This window comes from Mobula birostris, chromosome 1, assembly GCF_030028105.1.
Source record: "Mobula birostris isolate sMobBir1 chromosome 1, sMobBir1.hap1, whole genome shotgun sequence".
In the NCBI taxonomy this organism is placed as follows: Eukaryota; Metazoa; Chordata; class Chondrichthyes; order Myliobatiformes; family Myliobatidae; genus Mobula; species Mobula birostris.
The window spans coordinates 45,702,725-45,720,012 of NC_092370.1; the positions used below are offsets into that span (position 1 = coordinate 45,702,725).

At 36.6% G+C, this 17,288-nt stretch overlaps 1 long non-coding RNA gene across 1 annotated transcript in view; it reads right to left on the minus strand.

Annotated features, from left to right (window-relative positions):
• Nucleotides 1–3,660: 3,660 nt before the first annotated feature.
• Nucleotides 3,661–17,288, minus strand: part of LOC140196044 (uncharacterized) — a 64,233-nt gene continuing 50,605 nt past the window's right edge. Inside the window, exons 4-5 of the long non-coding RNA XR_011885603.1 lie at nucleotides 8,361–8,974; nucleotides 3,661–4,357 (exon numbers count right to left, since the gene is read on the minus strand). This is a non-coding gene — a long non-coding RNA (uncharacterized lncRNA). The remainder of the gene's footprint in view (nucleotides 4,358–8,360; nucleotides 8,975–17,288) is intronic.

Here is a 17,288-nt window from a genome sequence, read left to right on the forward strand (position 1 = left end):
CGAAAGATTGGGTATGAATTTTCCCATGTAGTTGACCATTCCCATAAACCTTTGAACATCCTTTTTACATTGCGGACTTGGCATGTTCTCGATAGCAGAAACCTTCAATGGATCAGGACGCACACCCTCTTTGCTGATGATATCACTCACAAAGGTAAGTTCAGTCACTCCTAGCTGATATTTGTCTTTATTCAACTTCAGGTTTGCCTTGCGTGTTGCCTCTAAGACCTAAGTCTGGCATCATGTTCTTGTTTAGATGATCCCCAAACAATAATATTGTCCATGGATGTATCCATGCCCTCAGTGTGCTCACATAGCATGTGAATGGTTTTATGGTACACTTCAGGAGCTGATGCAATTCCAAACAGAAGCCTAAGAAAACAGTATCTAGCAAAAGGAGTGTTAAAGGTACACAACTTTGAACTCGGTTCATCTAGTTTAAGTTGCCAGAATCCAGAGGATGCATCTAATTTACTATGCATTAACAAACTGTGACATAGTTTCTTCACGAGTAGGCAATTTGAAATTCTCTCTTTTAGTGGCTTGATTCAAGGCTCTTGGATCTAAGCAAATCCTCTCTTTTCCATTTTTCTTATCAACAATAACAAGCGAATTGACCCATTCAGTTGGTTCAATATTTTGTATGACTCCTAACCATTCCATTCTGTCAAGCTCTGTTTTCAGTTGATCACGTAATGCAAAAGGTACTTTTCTACATGGGTGTACTACGGGTGGCACTGTGTTGTCAATTTTAATCGTGTGCTCTCCTGGAAGACAACCAAGCCCTTTGAACAAGACTTCATACTCTTTCATCAAGCCACTGTATTCTGACTCTGTGTCACTGTCCAGGACTAATACTCTTTTCACCAAATTCAGTCTCTCACAGGCAGATAAACTCAGTGTTGACTGTACATTCTTTGGCACCACCACAAATGAAAGCGTATGCACCATATTTTTGTGTGATACTTTTGCCACACATGTTCCTTTAACTGGAATGTCTGCACCTGAATACCCAGTCACTTTTATATTTGCCTGATGTAACTTTGGTCTAGGCTCTAATGCAGTAAAGTCGGATTCTGCAATAACATTTACTTGTGCTCCAGTATCAAGTTTAAACAGAATATTGTTCTGGTTCACTTGCAATGGAATAGTCCAGTCATTCTTACTTGGTTTGTTTTCACAAAGCACATCTATATAAAACTCCTTGCGTTCATTTTCACGCACTGCATTTACGTGTTTTATTTCCTTTCTACTTCTGCAACAGCGTGAAAAATGTTTACTCTTACCGCAGGTGTTGCACATTTTCTGATACGCTGGACACTTTTTTAGATGATGTTGCCGCCCATGGCGATCACAAAGTTTTTTTTTCTCTCAGATGACGTCTTACTGTCAGTTTCATTGTCGCTACATTACTTTTTCTAATATGTTCATGCTTTACAGCGCCTACACAGCTTTCTCAATAAAAAGCTCTTTAGCCTGTGACATCACGGTCTCAGAAGCTTTGCAGAGTGTCACAGCTTTATCCAAATTCAAATCTTGCTCTAACAGTCTTTCTCTCAGACCATTATCCAGAATGCCACAAACAATTCTGTCTTTAATGACACAGTCTGTAAGCTCTGCAAACACGCATCTTTTACCATGGTTTCTCAACTCCATAACAAATTGATCAATCGTTTGACAAGGTCTCTGCCGACATTTGAAAAATTTATAGTGCTCATACATCACACTTCCCTATACAAAATGCATCAAATTTGTCGATTATCGCTTTTAGATTCAAATGATCTCCATTTTCAAAAGTAAAATGGTTATATACCTCAATTGTATCATCCCCTATTACATGGAGTAGAATTGCAGCTTTTGTTTTTTCCATTTTATTATCTGCTCTGGTCACCGATAAATAAATTTCAAAATGCTGTTTAAATCTTTTCCAGTTTTCAGCTACGTTTCCAGTCAGCTGAAGCATCGATGGGGATTGCAAAACTTCCATTTTTAAAGCTGTTAGTAAACAATGAAAAAGTTCGCGCTCTTTTTTTCAATTATTTTTGCTTCTCCTGTGTTAGTGAAATGTATTATTCTCCCAGACTGACTTCTGACACCATGTTGTGTTCTTTATACGTACTGTGGGTTGCTAAGTACAAACCATATTCTGGAAGAATTAAAACTAGAACTTTCATTTACAACAGCAAACAGCAACCACATTTTCGCCATACAGTTTCTAGATCATTCTGTCATTTCTGCGCATGCTCTGAACTCTGTCCAATCACGTTCTTACGTGACACATGATATCACCACATCACCTTCTAGCTATCCTTCTTCCCCTGCACCCACCTTCTAATTCTGGCATCTTCCCCCTCCTTTTCCAATCCTGAAAAATGGTCTCAGCCTGAAAATTTAACTGTTTATTCATTTCCATAGATGCTGCCTGACCTGCAGAGTTGCTCCAGCACTTGCGTGTGTTGCTTTGGATTTCCAGCAACTGTGGATTTTCTCATGTTTATGATCTGCAGAATCCCTTAAGTGTAATATTTCTAATTTAGCAGTTGCATGATTTTACCACTGGGTGATAGCAATGAGCAATTACGTTGAAAGTCCAGCCCTTTATGAGAAGCTTTAATCCCAACAACAGTGGTTTTGGGGTCAAATTGATGCTTACCAATGTTCCCTTGACCTTGTAATAACCAGTGTGCACAATAATCTTGTGCTGTGCAATATTTTTACCCAGTGACAACATGTGTTTGCAGAGTAATTTATTCTCTAAAAACATTATAAGTAAGCCAGTTCTAAAATCTGCGGACAAGTCTTTGCAAACTCCACATTGTCAACACCAAGCACCTCAGAAAACAGAAAAAGAAATGTGATTGTGTACGATCATTAAATATACTTAACATGCCAATGAGGCGGACAGTGCCAACCTTCTGTGTGCAGTTTAAATTCCTTTGTGCACTAGTAGCAAAAGATGTGTGCTTGCGCACAGCTTAGAGGAAACATTGGTACTTAGAATAATTTATCTAGAAATATATCCTATGAGTGGGTTGTCTTACATCTAACAGTCAATCTCATTCATTCTGCAGATGAATTTCTATGCAATTGTTTAGCAAACTGCAACAAAATGTTGAATGCACATTTACTGATTTGAAATAGACTCAGGTATCCAAAGCTCAAAGTAATTTTATTATCAAAGTATGTATGTCACTAAATACTACACTGAGATTCATTTTCTTGCAATCACTGTAAATTAAAGAAGTACAATAATATCAATTAAAACTAACACGAAGACTGCATGGAAACAATATGCAAGCTGTACAAATATATAAATAAATAAATAGATAAATAATAATGAGAACATGAGATGTAGTGTCCTTGAAAGTGAGTCCATAGATTGTGTTCAGTATCAGTTCAGTTTTGTGGTGACTCACAACATCCCCTCTAATTTTTTTTTTATGGCTGCACAGACCAACCATATCATTGATCTGAGCTGGAAATGTTTACATGGCCAGATAACTGTGCAGCACCTTTAAATGTCTTTTTTTATAATATGCATGCTATGAATACTTAGAATGAAAATTGAAAAAAAAATCACATAGTTTTGATTTTGCTTTTTAATTGAAGAGTATAATGAAATACAACAAAGAAAATCTTTCATGTTTCATAAACTTTTTCTCATCTGTCATTATTACAAATCCATTGTCTATAAACACTGTCCAGATTATTTTCACATTCAGATGAGGGACACGTCTTGATCCTCATTAAATTATCCAAATGTTGCACTTCTAGTGTGCTTCTGGATTACCATTTGATTGAGTTCATAAGAGTGAATTCATGTTCACCATCAGCACTAAGAGACTGAAATGTTCCAACACTGTCAACAGAAATTGACAGCTCTTCAAATTCTTTGTTTCTAAGCACCTAGTTCAACATATCAGTGAACGTCTTAATTGAACCAGTTTTAACTTTCACAGAAATGACAGTATTGCTGCAATATTTTTAAGGCAATGCTTTTGTCAGTTTGTAATAGTAGCTGAGTATTTTTTTGTCGGTCGTACAACATTCTCTTTTCCAAATTCAAAATTGGATGTGTTTGCAATAGCAACAGGATCAAAAGCTTGCTATTCTCTTAACTCATCGTCAGGAAACCTATTATCCGAGTGGTTACACACACATTGATTGAATCATATAAGAAGTGCAGTGTTGATGTCTAAGATGATAGATGCAAGCAGATCTTTCACTATCACTCCATAAACAGTACCGCCAAGATACTGTGACCATACCTTGATCATTTTTGCTTTTGCATATTGCTGTGCTTCAGTTGCATTCCAACAGTATCCATGAAGGAATTCGCAAAGAGTTTCTAGATCTTCTAAAACATAATTAAAAATGGTTAATGCTACTTGATATAGTGGATTAGTCAAAATCTTCAGGCATTAGTGGCTGTTTGGATCGTTACATTTATTAACTTGCTCTTTGTAAAACAGCATGAAAACTGCATAACTCCTCATTAAAGCAGTAAAGGTAAAATGTCTTGACAGCCATCTTACTTTGCTTACTGAGCTGAATTTCACAACGTCACATTCTGTAACATTAGCTAATTTTTCTAGCTTTCCTTTTTAACTGACAACCTGCTGAACATTGTATACACCAGGGGTAGGCAACCTTAAGCACAAATGATTTTCTAGCACGCATTATTCATTATTTGATGCAAAACATAATGAGATGTATTTAAATTGATAATTCCATATTTCAAGTTTTTTATGGCATTTATCTGGCCCACCATCTGCTCATTAACACGCGATCCAGCCCACAGAGGCAAAGAGGTTGCCAATGCCTGGTATACATTGTTCATAGCAGTGTTTCCATATCCTACATAATTGATACTTTCTTCCCATGTGTCGTCGTCTAATCCCAGGTCTTTGTGTGAAATGCAATGTGGTTCAGACAGATACTTTACTTCTTTTCGAAGAATTGCTGCCTCATCATTTTTCTTTTTAAACATAATATTTGCTGCTTCTGATGTAACAAACATCACCAACTTTTGAATATTAAGATTGTTGAAAATATACATTTTTTATTGCTTCAACAATAGTGATACAAGCACATTTAGTCAGTTTCAAAATACCCACAAACACAGTTTTGTCGGAGGTTTCAATTTCTGGTTGAATCTTAAAATATAAAATTAACATTTTCTGTACAGAAATGAATGTACTTTCATCAGCAACATATCAGTGAAAATCTTAATTGAACCAGTCTTAACTTTCACAGAAGTGACAGTATTGCTGCTATATTTTTGAGGCAATGCTTTTGTCGTAGTTTGTAATAGTAGCTGAGTATTTTATGTCAGTCAACAACATTCTCTTTTCCAAATCTGCTTTCCAAAGGCAGATTTCTGCAATTCTTCCATTATCTGTTTCTGAAGCTCAAAAGCTGATGCAGTCAACAAATTCAAATGCATAGGTCTTGTTGTGCTAACTCTCTGGTATATTTACATATTCAGCCACATGAGCATGAATTTCTTGCATGGAATGCATAGAAGCATTAGTTCTAATTAATAAGATAATGTTATCAATTAGCACTTTGGCCATATTAAAGTTAGTCTTGCTTCACTCTTGCTTTATGCTCTTTTGGAGTTTCATTCAACATACAGAAACTTCCACATTTCTCTGGGTAACTGCATCTATATGATGCAGTTAAGATGTCTTTTAATTAACTTGCCATTCTTCACATTTTTTTCCACTATTGAACTCACCCTCAACTTTAATTTCTGCACAAATTATGCAGACAACATTGCCAGTGTCTTGATATGTAAAAATATTCTCAATTTTTATTCTTGTGTTTTTGATGTGAGGTCAGTGGTTCAGTTTCTACAAGTTGTAATTCTTCCATTATTTGTTTCTGAAGCTCAAAGCAGATGCACTCAACAAATTCAAATGCTTTTGTTTTTCTTTTCAACATTCTTGAGATACTAAAAATAATATTATTTGAGAATACTAATAACTATTATTATTTGAAAAATTTTACAAAGAAATTTGAAAGATATATAATTTCAATAAAATAACCAGTCATGCAAGCAATTTATAGAAATTAATGTTTACCTTCTAATAATTTTTTAACTAAATGGTTCTTGTTAGATGAGTTTTTTGAAAGATTAATTAACAAAGAAGTCAGGATGTAGAGTTTTTACATTAGACAAACACAAACAGTAACTCGCAACACAAGTGAATGATGTCAGACAGTCAAAGCAACTGACAGGCACAATGACAAAAGTAAAATGTTTTGACTAGACAGTGTCGGTGTTCAGCAGGCCAGTGGTTTATAAACAATCAGCTATTGCCTTCTATTCTGTGTTTATTGTTGCAATTTAGAAAATTTATGGATTATATTCATTAACAGAATTAATTACAGGGTATTTCACAATTACATTAATATAGATTTCAAAATTATATTAGGATAATTTCAGAATTATATTAGCATTACATAAAAGAAAATTCTAGCAGCATGGTAACAAAAGGCTATGTGCTCGTGAGCATTGCATTTACTGCGCAGCCATGCACCCATACAGTGGTGATGAGTGAAGTTGTCCACACTGGTTCAGGAGGTTGATGGTTGAAAGTTAATAACTATTCTTGAACCTGGTGTTATGGGTCCTAAGACTTCTGTACCTTCTTCCCAATGGTAGCAGCAAGAAGAGAGCGTGGCCTGGATGGTGGGGGTCCTTGATGATGGATGCTGCTGCTTTCTTGTGGCAGCACTCTTTGTCATTGTGCTAAGTGGTGGAAAGGCTTTTCCTTTGATGGACTGGGCTGTATCCACCACATTTCCTAGTCTTTTCTGTTCTTGGGCATTGGTGCTTCAATGCCAGACCCTGGTGCAATCAATCAAGATACTTTCTATTGTGCATCTACAGAAACTTGTCAAAGTTTTAGATGACCTGCTGAATCTGTGTAAACCTCTAAGAAAGTAGAGACACTGCATTGCTTTCTTTGAAATGGCACTTACGTGCTGATCCCTGGAGAGATCCTCTGATATGATATCACCAAGGAATTTAAAGTTCTGATGGCTGCATCATGCTATGGGGGTGCTTCACTGTAGCATGTTCTGGAAAACTTGTGAAGGTAGAGGGTTAAATGAATGCAGCAAAATATAGGGAAATGCTGGAGGGAAATTTAATGCAGTCTACAAATGAACCGCGACTTGGGAGAGGATTTCCAGCAAGACAATGAACCCGAGCATAAAGCCAAAACTACACAGGAATGGCTTAAAAACAACAAAGTTAATGTCCTGGAGTGGCCAAGTTAGAGTCCAGACCTCAATCCAATTGAGAATTTGTGGCTGGACTTGAAAGGCATGTTCACTCACGATCCCCCTGCAATCTGACAGAATTTAAGCAGTTTTGTAAAGAAGAATGGGGAAAAAATGGCAGTGTCCAGATGTGCAAAGCTGTTAGAGACCTATCTACACAGACTCAAGGTTATAATTGCCGCCAACGGTGCATCTACTAAATACTGACTTGAAGGGAGTGAATACTTATGCAATTAATTATAATGTTTTTATATTTGTAATTAATTTAGGTCTCTTCGTAGAGATCTGTTTTCGCTTTGATACAGAAAAGTATTTTTCAGTTGATCAGTGTCAAAAAAACAAATTAAATCCACTGTGATTCAATGTTGTAAAACAATAAAACATGAAATCCTCCAAGGAGGTGATGAATACCTTTTATAGGCACTGTACATTCTCTGATATTAAACTGAACATTGCTAACACAAAACTTCCTGAACTTGCAAACCTGATGACGAAACACACGTGTAAGATACATTTCACATGAATAATTACCCTATCTGAATAAGATGTCACATATTAATAAATTAACATCTCAGGATTTTGCTGATTGTTCAAGCTTTTGCGACCATCACACTGACAACATTCAGAAGGTGATATGCTGAATGTGTTTTACAGAACACAAGAAGGCAATAGCAATGATAATCCATGACAATGACAGTTTGTTGTCATGGCATCAGAACCTGAGGGAGGTACATGGGGGGGGGGGGCTGGGACAAAGGAGTGAATTATACGGGAGGGAGCTAGGTAAGAGGAGACTGCAGAGGAGAGAAGTATAAAGGATGGAGCTGCAAAAGAGAAAAATGCAGAGCTACATAAATTCAAAGTTTAAGATAAATTAATTATCAAACTACATATATTTCACCATATACTACCCTGTGATTCATAGATGAACAAAGAAATACAACAGAGTCAATGGAAAACTACACACTAAGAGTGACAAACAACCAATGTGCAAAACAAGATGAACTGTATAGATAAAAAAAACAATAAATAGATAGATGTTACTGAGAACATGAGTTGTAGAGTACCTGATAGTGAGTCCACAGGTTGAGGAATCGGTACAGCATTGAAATGAATGAAGTCATCCATCCTGGTTCAAGCGCCTGGTGGTTGAGGGGTAATGAGAGGGCTGCAAAGAACAGGGATCCCGAAGAAGGAAATGCAAAGGAGGGAAGTGCAAATGAGCAGGTCACAAGGCAGTGAGCAGGAGGGAGTTTGCAGGAGGGCAGTTCATGAGAGAGGGATGCAGCAGGAGAGATTTGCAAGATGTGGGTGCAGTGGAAGGGGAACATGGAGAAAGATGCTCTAGAATTGGACTGAAGTTGCAGGAAGAAACACAATTATCATAGAAATTACAGCAAACACGAGAAAATCTGCAGAAGCTGGAAATTCAAGCAACACACACAAAATGCTGGTGGAACGCAGCAGGCCAGGCAGTATCTATGGGAAGAATCAACATTTCAGGTCAAGAACCTTTGTCATGACTAATGGAAAAAAGAGATAGTAAGAGATTTGAAGTGGGAGGGGAGACCCGAAATGATAGGAGAAGACAGGAGGGGGAGGGATGAAGCCATGAGCAGGGAAGTTGATTGGCAAAACGGATACAAGGCTGGAGAAGAGGGAGTATCATGAGATGGAAGGCCTTGGAAGAGAGAAAGGGGGAGGGGAGCACCAGAGGAAGATGGAGAACAGGCAAGGAGTTATTATGGGGGGGGGGGGAGAGAGAGAGAGAGAGAATTAAATAAATAAATAAATAATAAATTAGGGATAGGGTAAGAAGGGGAGGAGGGACATTAATGGAAGTTAGAGAAATCAATGTTCGTGCCATCAGGTTGGAGGCTACCCAAACGGAATATAAGGTGTTGTTCCTCCAACCTGAGTGTGGCTTCATCTCGACAGTAGAGGAGGCCATGGATTGACAGTACTGTCTCTGCAGCCTGAGGTTCCTATGTTAAATGGTGGGTGATAATTGCATCATCCAGAAAATAGTCCATTTTTTGTCTACTTTTATTGTTGAAAAAAACATTACCATTTCCTGTAAATTCACTGTCATCTTATTCTAATTTTGCTTGAGTACTAGTACAGACAGCTCGAGGATCTTGCAATCTGCTTGACATAAATCAACAAAGTAACTAGTGTCCAGTTTGCTTGTTGGAATTGGAATAATAAAAACTTCTTTGTGATGATGTTAAACTAAGTGGCAGGAATAGATTCTGTGTGTCATCAGTTATATACATAAGGCAACAGAGAGCTATACCAGCAAGCAGGAAGATCTTATAAGCCAGAAGGAATTACAATGTATAACTACAGTGCAATTGCAAGAAGATATTCATACAACACTGTACCAGGTGTTTTCAAACTAAATGTACTTTAGCTGTGCAGGTGCATTTAAGATCTGCTTCCATGTATCCTACTGAACAAAAGACGTCAAAACTCTTCAAATTCTATCCGATGATTGTTTTGAATAAGAATCGTGCCAGGCACAATATTCATTCTCAGTTTCCATTTAAAGCATCAAAACCTGAGCCTGGTAGTGAAACAAATGATTTTTCATAGTTTGATTTTCACAAAAAGGTCTTTGCAGCTTTCCAAATAAAGATCCATTAGTTTGTTCAGTATGCAATTAACAAAATATTCCCAATATATTTATTACACATCTTTATAAAAGTAACCTTCAAAAGGGCCTCAACCTTGCGTGCTCCAATGGAGAGCTATGTTGGCTGGAGTCATGGACTTGTGCTTTGATACTTGGTGGGGTCATCCATGCCAAACAGGTCAAAGGGTGGAAGTCAGACTCAGAGTGGTTCATCGGTCCTTCAGGTTCGGGGTTCAGCTTAGGGCTAACAACCAAGACTGGTCAAAAAAAACTGTTCTGGAAACAGCAATGAAGAATCCTTCTATATCTGTGAATGACAGTATTCCTGAGTCTCCACCCGGGACTTGCACGGCTGACCCTGAACCATACCTGGGGCACAATAGAGAAGTTGGCCAAGGACAGACAGAGATGGAGGACCTTCATTACTGCCCTCAACACCAGTGGCTAAACGGGCAGTAAGTAAGTAAGTTTATAAAGCAACACCACACACTGCAGATGTAAGCAGAGAACAATAAATATTCAGAAAGATTTTACCAATATTTCAAAGATATATGACAGGAATATAAACTACTTACATACAAACCAAGAGTTCAGGTTATAATAACACTTTCATATTCCTAATTATTTTTATCTTCCATAAGTTCAATAAAGTGAAGAAGAAATTCTATAATTGTATAGTTAAAACTTTATGTTGAACATTAAAGGGCTGAATTTCCACAAATGTACTCAAGATCATCAGACTTAATGTTTCAATAATTTCTCAAGGGCTTCCACAGATCTTCTATCAATATTATTTCAGATGATTGGAATCTGAGTCAGAATCAGGCTTATTATCATCGGAATGTGTTGTGAAATTTGTTAACTTAGCAGCAGCAGTTGAATGCAATACATAATATAGATGAAAAATAATAATAATAATAAATAAATAAATCACAGCATATTCACTTGGAAATTTAATCACTTGGAACACTGGATCTGAAGTTTAAGATCAGCTTCTGTAATTTTAATTGTTTAGTTTAAATCACTCATGCTTTGGGGCGCTCCTCTGTTTTCATGGATGTCAGTGAAGAACAAGAATTTCAGGTTGTATATTGCATACATTCTCTTATATTAAATGGAACTATTGATCTGTTGAACTACTAAATATTGCCAGGGTTCCAATCTTATGGTCGGATACAATTTGACAAAATAAAGCAAAATTAAAATTGGAAACATTCATTGTGAGGTCACCATCTGAACTGAAGGGTGCACCACCAGTCCTGCAAGGGTCTCGGCCTGAAACGTCGACTACACACTTTTTTCTAGATGCTGCCTGGCCTGCTGAGTTCCTCCAGCATTTTGTGTGTGTGTTGCTCACATTTCCAGCATCTGCAGATTTTTTTTTTGTTTGTGATCTGAACTGAAGGATCCTCTTCTTGGATAAGACCAAGAAAATGACTTTTGATATTATATAAAAATATAACACATAGGAGCAGAACTAGGCCACTTAGCACATTGTGAATGCTCTACCATTCCATCATGGCTAATTTATTGATGATTTACTACATCAACCACATCATGGTGGATTTCCATTTTGTACATTAGATATCAATTGATTATTCAGTGCGTTTTTTTTCATTTTGGATGAGGAATGCTAGTTCACATTTCAGATAAGAAATACTATTTGACTTTTGGATAAGCTAATTCTCAAATTGCTCTATGTTAAATTAGCCTTCCAAATAGGTTTCCCAGGTGGAATAAAAGATTCTGGTGTTCACCAGGTGGTTGGTTCCTTGATGGAGCAAGGGAATGTTTAACTAGTGAGAATGTTTGTAAGTTTTGGAAACAATATGTTGCTTTAGAATTTAAAGTCCCACAAGACCAAGGTAAAGAGAGTGCCAGTGACTTTCATTCACTGAATAACAAGTACAGGGAAAGAATAATACAGAATCTTGTGTTCCATGACTTCCTGGTGCTTTTTTTGAAGTGATCGAACACAAATACAGTGATAGAAGATAATCAGAGGTGAAATGTGAAAACAGAAAAATCATGGGAATATTCAGCACAGAGAGAAAGAGGAGATACAGAGAGACAAACAAAAAGAGAGCACATTATGTTAAAGTTGAATTTATTGTCACATACACAAGAGTATGCGTGCATAGGTGCAGTGTAAAACCTGCAGCAGTATCTCAGGCACATTGCATCAGGTAAGCAGTAGGCACAAGAAAAGCATAAATTAAACAGAAACTATGCACAAATTTTACAAGAAAGAACATATTTAATACAATAAATGTTAATTTTAATGCAAAGTGATCAAAGTGCTGAAGGTGTAACTAAACTGTAGTTATTAGGATTTGCCTGGCTGGTCAAGAGCCGATTGGGTGAAGGAAGTAATTGTTCTTGAAGTTGATGTTGTGGGAGTTAAAGCTTCTGTACCTCCTGCCCAATTGTAGCTGCAAGAAGAAGGGATGACCATGGATGGTTCCTTCTTGAGGTGGTGCCTTCTGTAGATACTACCAATGGCAGGGAGGGATGTTTTAGGCAGGGTCTACTACTCTCTGCAGATTCTTACATCCCTGTGCATTCAAATTGCCATACCAAACCAAGATGCAATCAGTCAATACTTTCAACAGAACATCTGTACAAGTTTGTTAAGAGTGTTCAGTGACAAGTTGAACTTCTTTAAACTCTTTAGAAAGTACATCAATATTTCAGATTGTTCATTGTTTATCAGAGTTCAGAGCAAAATCGCAAAGGAATTGTGAACAAATGACCAACATACAAAATGCTGGAGGAACTCAGCAGGCCAGGCAGCATCCATGGAAAAGAGTAAACAGTTGACATTTTGGGCCAAGACACTTCATTAGGACTGGAGAACAAATGAGAAAGAATGCACATATTTCACTCAATCAGCCAGAGTGGGACTTCTCATTGGTAGCAATGGGGAATTATCTGTCAATGGTATGCATGACATAAAAGGCCAATTCAGTCTGAACCCAAGTAACCCAATCTGATTGCCCTGTTAGGTTCTACTAGGTCAGATCTTAATAAGCTTTCTGCATGTATATAGTGTGCATGGGTACTAAAGAATCACAAAGATAATGTGCAAGCAATAGGAAACCCATATTTTGTGAACAGAAGCAAAAGAAGAAAGTGTTGGAAGAATTCTGCAAGTCTGGCAGCATCTGTGGAAAGAGAAGCAGTTAGCATTTTGGGTCTATGAACTAATTTAATTTTGAGTTTGTGTACAGATCTTGTATGATTTGAAAGAAGGAGTGGCCTTGAAGGAAGTGACAATTTTAGGGACAAATAATAAACTTCTCAACTGAACCGGTATGGCTTAAGAATGACAGAGAGTGGCTGATCATCAGAGCATTGCATTCTTTGCCCATTTCTTTCACACTGTTTTAAAGCCTTTAACGGGTAGTCTAACTTCCTTGTATAACTTTGGAGTGTTTTCTCACTGTGCATGGTCTGATAGCCTAAACAATATACACATTCTACCTACCCACCACATCATGCAGAATGTGAGTTATTTCAGAGAACCCCTTATGTTAACTCTCATTGATCAAAAAAAAAACACTATTTAGCTATTTATTCAAAGGAGGTCAATGCATAGTCAGCACCAGGGAAACAATCTGTGATAACTCAGCCTCTATAGGGAATAAGTTGCATAAATGATTAGGATAGATGCCATTGAAGGGAAGGATAAGAGTTTTGTAGATTCACTTCAGATGACCTCATATATTTGAAACAGCACATAATGTTCAATTTGTGAATAATGTACCAGTGTGGGGCATATCATTATGTTGATCATATGTTGCATAATCAATGGCTCTAAGACATTTCATTTTGTAAAGTATTTTTCAATAGTAAGAAGTTGGCACAAGAGGGGCTAGAAACAAGTAGGTGGTATAAACATCTCTCCAACTCAGCAGGTACCACACTCATTGGCCAGGTGCATTCATTCTAAGTGAATCTAATCGGGCGAATTATATGGATGAGATGACACAGCTGTTGAGAAGTACTAAAGTGGAAGCCTCTGCTAATGGCATCTGTGTAGTACTGATGAAAGCTGTCATGATGTGCTCCTGATTACTTCATGGATGCACACAATAGGCTCTAAATGAAGTAGACTGAACTGCTAGTGTAGATGTCTTGCTTGTGAGAATCCTGAAAATCAAATCAGTATCTCTAGTGGATATGATGGCACAATGCCTAAAAAAAGATGCTTTATATCTACTTTATTTTATGTTAAGCAACATAGAGACTTAACTCCCTGTGGGCAATTGGAGGTTGACTGATCTTGAATATCAGAACTTTCAAAAAATAGCAAATAACTTCTAACATGAAGAGGAAATATCATTCAGTTACTCAGTATGATGTGGAGGTAAATCAATACACAGATACTGGATGCAACAGAATTTAAAAACAAAAGAAAAAGACTCATTCTTGACACACCTTCCACAGTCAACAAAGTCTCTTTTTGAAAAGGAATAATATTTATACATGAAGCATGGAAGACACCTTCCATACAATTCCCATAAAAAATATGGTTACCACTAGTAAACAATTTTGTAGTGTTGTTGAATGAGAAATAAGTTTTAGATTGACTTTCTTAATCTCTTTGAAATATCACCATATTATCTCCTATGTTTACCCGAGAGAGCAGATACAGCTTTATTTTAAACATCTGATTCAAAAGAAGGTTAAGATTCTGAAGGTCAACACAAATAGGATCAGCATGATAAACCACTAACAGTCATTACCTTTCCAACTTAAGCATAAATACCAATGTAAAGAAATTCTTAGAAAACTATTATTCACATTAATTATAACTAAATAGTTTCTACTGAGAGTTACCTTTCATGGTTGCCACAGACCGAGTTCCATTAAGGAGACTGGTGAAAAAAACGAATAATGAATATAACTTCCATGAAGTTCCAGAGATTAGTTGAAATGCAACAACTCTCAAGATCAAATTGCCTTACAAAGAATTTGGGTTATCACTTGAAGCAAGCCAAATTTACCCATGTAAAAAACCAGGCAACCTAATTCTTGCAGATACCCTTATTTAACGAAGACTTTGAACTAAAGGCTGAACCATTATTCTGCTGCTACTGATTCTGCAGAACTTAATTTTTTGTAAGAATTAATATTTCACATTTTACACTCAGTTCAATAATCTAAATATTGTGAGTTTGCAAAACAATTTTTTTTAAATCTTCTTGGATAAAGTTAATCCAGTTTCAAAAAAGGCTTCTTTTTATTATATATTTCATTTATTTTCACAGTTATTCAACTTGTACAAGGTTCATTATGAAGTAAATATCTCATATAATTTTGTATTTTGCTTAGGGCATGGCACTTTGACCTGAAAGGGTGGTGGTGATGTTCTGCAGAGTGTATTCAATCAAGTTCTTGAATACAGAATGAAAACTTATGGATGTAATTGATAGCTGCACGTAAGTAGAATTTATTTCAGGACTTTCAATGGGAGACGTAAGTTTACAGAATCAAGAGAATGTGTCATTATATAAACCAATCATCAGTATCAGAAAATGTAAAATATCCCTATATTCATGGTTAAACTTGTTTATAATTGCAATTAATTTTACTTCAATCAGGCATGTTTCTCCTTTTGACACATCTTGCAATAATCATGAACTCAGATGAAAATGTAACTGTTGCCTTTCATGGGAAAGGAACAATGAATGAAAAATATGCAGCACTAAGTCGACAACTTATGAAGAGAAGAATGAGAGGTTTTCGATCTGTGATGCCATTCTACATGTTATTCAGGAAGAACTCATTGACAAGGTCAGAAGAATCAAAGGAGTCTGGCTGGGGAATCAGAATGCTAAGTGGAATTTTGTTCGCCCATATCAGATTTATTGAGAGCTCAGTGAACAGTGAATTACAAGCCAGAGGAAAAGTTAAATATTGTATTTATCTTAAATGTCAAATGCAATTAAATACAATTATTGGTTATTTAGTTTCCATTGAAAAGGGCTTAAATTATTCATGCTTATGGCAACTGAAAAATATTTACTTCTTGATTTCCTCTTTCAAGAATTCACTACCCATTTCATACAATGAATGTGTGGAATTATTAAAACAATAATAGTGAAATCAAAATGTACTAATTTATTTGGATTTTCAGTGAAATTTATCATGGCACCATTGAAATTCTGAATCAACTGACAACATTGCCTTTTACTCAATGTAAAGTTTGCTTTACCTAAAACAGAAATTGCAGGAAACACTCAACATCTGTTGAAATAAAGAGTTCATTTTTCAGGGTGCCTTTAGTTTTATAATAATTTTTTTTCCCCTGGGTATAAGTCTTGACACAATAAGATTTATATTATGCATTGTACCTCCTTTATGTACTGCAGGGAAATAGAGAGCTTGTACTTTTGTTTTGTATTACACTAAGATAATACTACAAGTGTATCTGTAGCATTATGAATCAGAGAGATGAGTTGTTAGATACAAATAGCCACATGAATTGTTTCCTTGTGAAAAGTCATACTTTCTCACATGGGCCAAGGACAGTATATTACCGCACTCTTGTTTTCCTTTACATCAACAATGTCACAGATCCATTTTTTTTATTCGCAGACAATCTGCTGGAAGAACTCAGTGGGTCATCCAGCAAGGAAAGGAATTGTCAATGTTTCAGGTCAAGGTCCTGCGTCAAGATTTCAGACTATAACATTGACAATTCCTTTCTTCCCACAGATGCTGCTCAACCTACTGAGTTCCTCCAGCAGATTATATGTTGTTCCAGATTCCAGCATTGCCTGTCTCTTGTGCCTTCATTTTTTTATTATTTGTAATCCATCAGAATACATTCAATTGATACAAGGGATGAAAGGATTGTCTTATGAGTCGAGGTTTAATTGATTGAATGCATATTCTCTGGACCTTGGAAGAACGACAAGAGCTATCACTGAAATATATAAGATTTTGAGGTAGCTTGGCAGGGTATTCCCCCCAGTGAGAGACTAGTTCACTTTATGGATGAATCTACTGTAGATCTTGAGGGAAATCATCCCTAGACAACCAGATACCCACCTAATATTGACAGAAGGAGGAATTTATTCTTTCAAAAGTTTGTGAATCTTTGCATTTCTCTACCCGGAATGCAGTGGATGCTGAGCTATTAAGTAAATTCAAGGTTGAAATAGATTTTAGACTGCAGAGGAACAAAAGTTTTGGAGAATCAGAGAGGAAAATAGAATTGAGGCCAATAATACGATTTTAATGTTCATATTGAATGGTGAAGCATACTCGAGGGGTGAGTTGCCTGCCATGTTCCCATTTCTTATCTTCTTATGTTGAGAAATGTTATGTAAGTTGTATGTTTGGCAGGTCT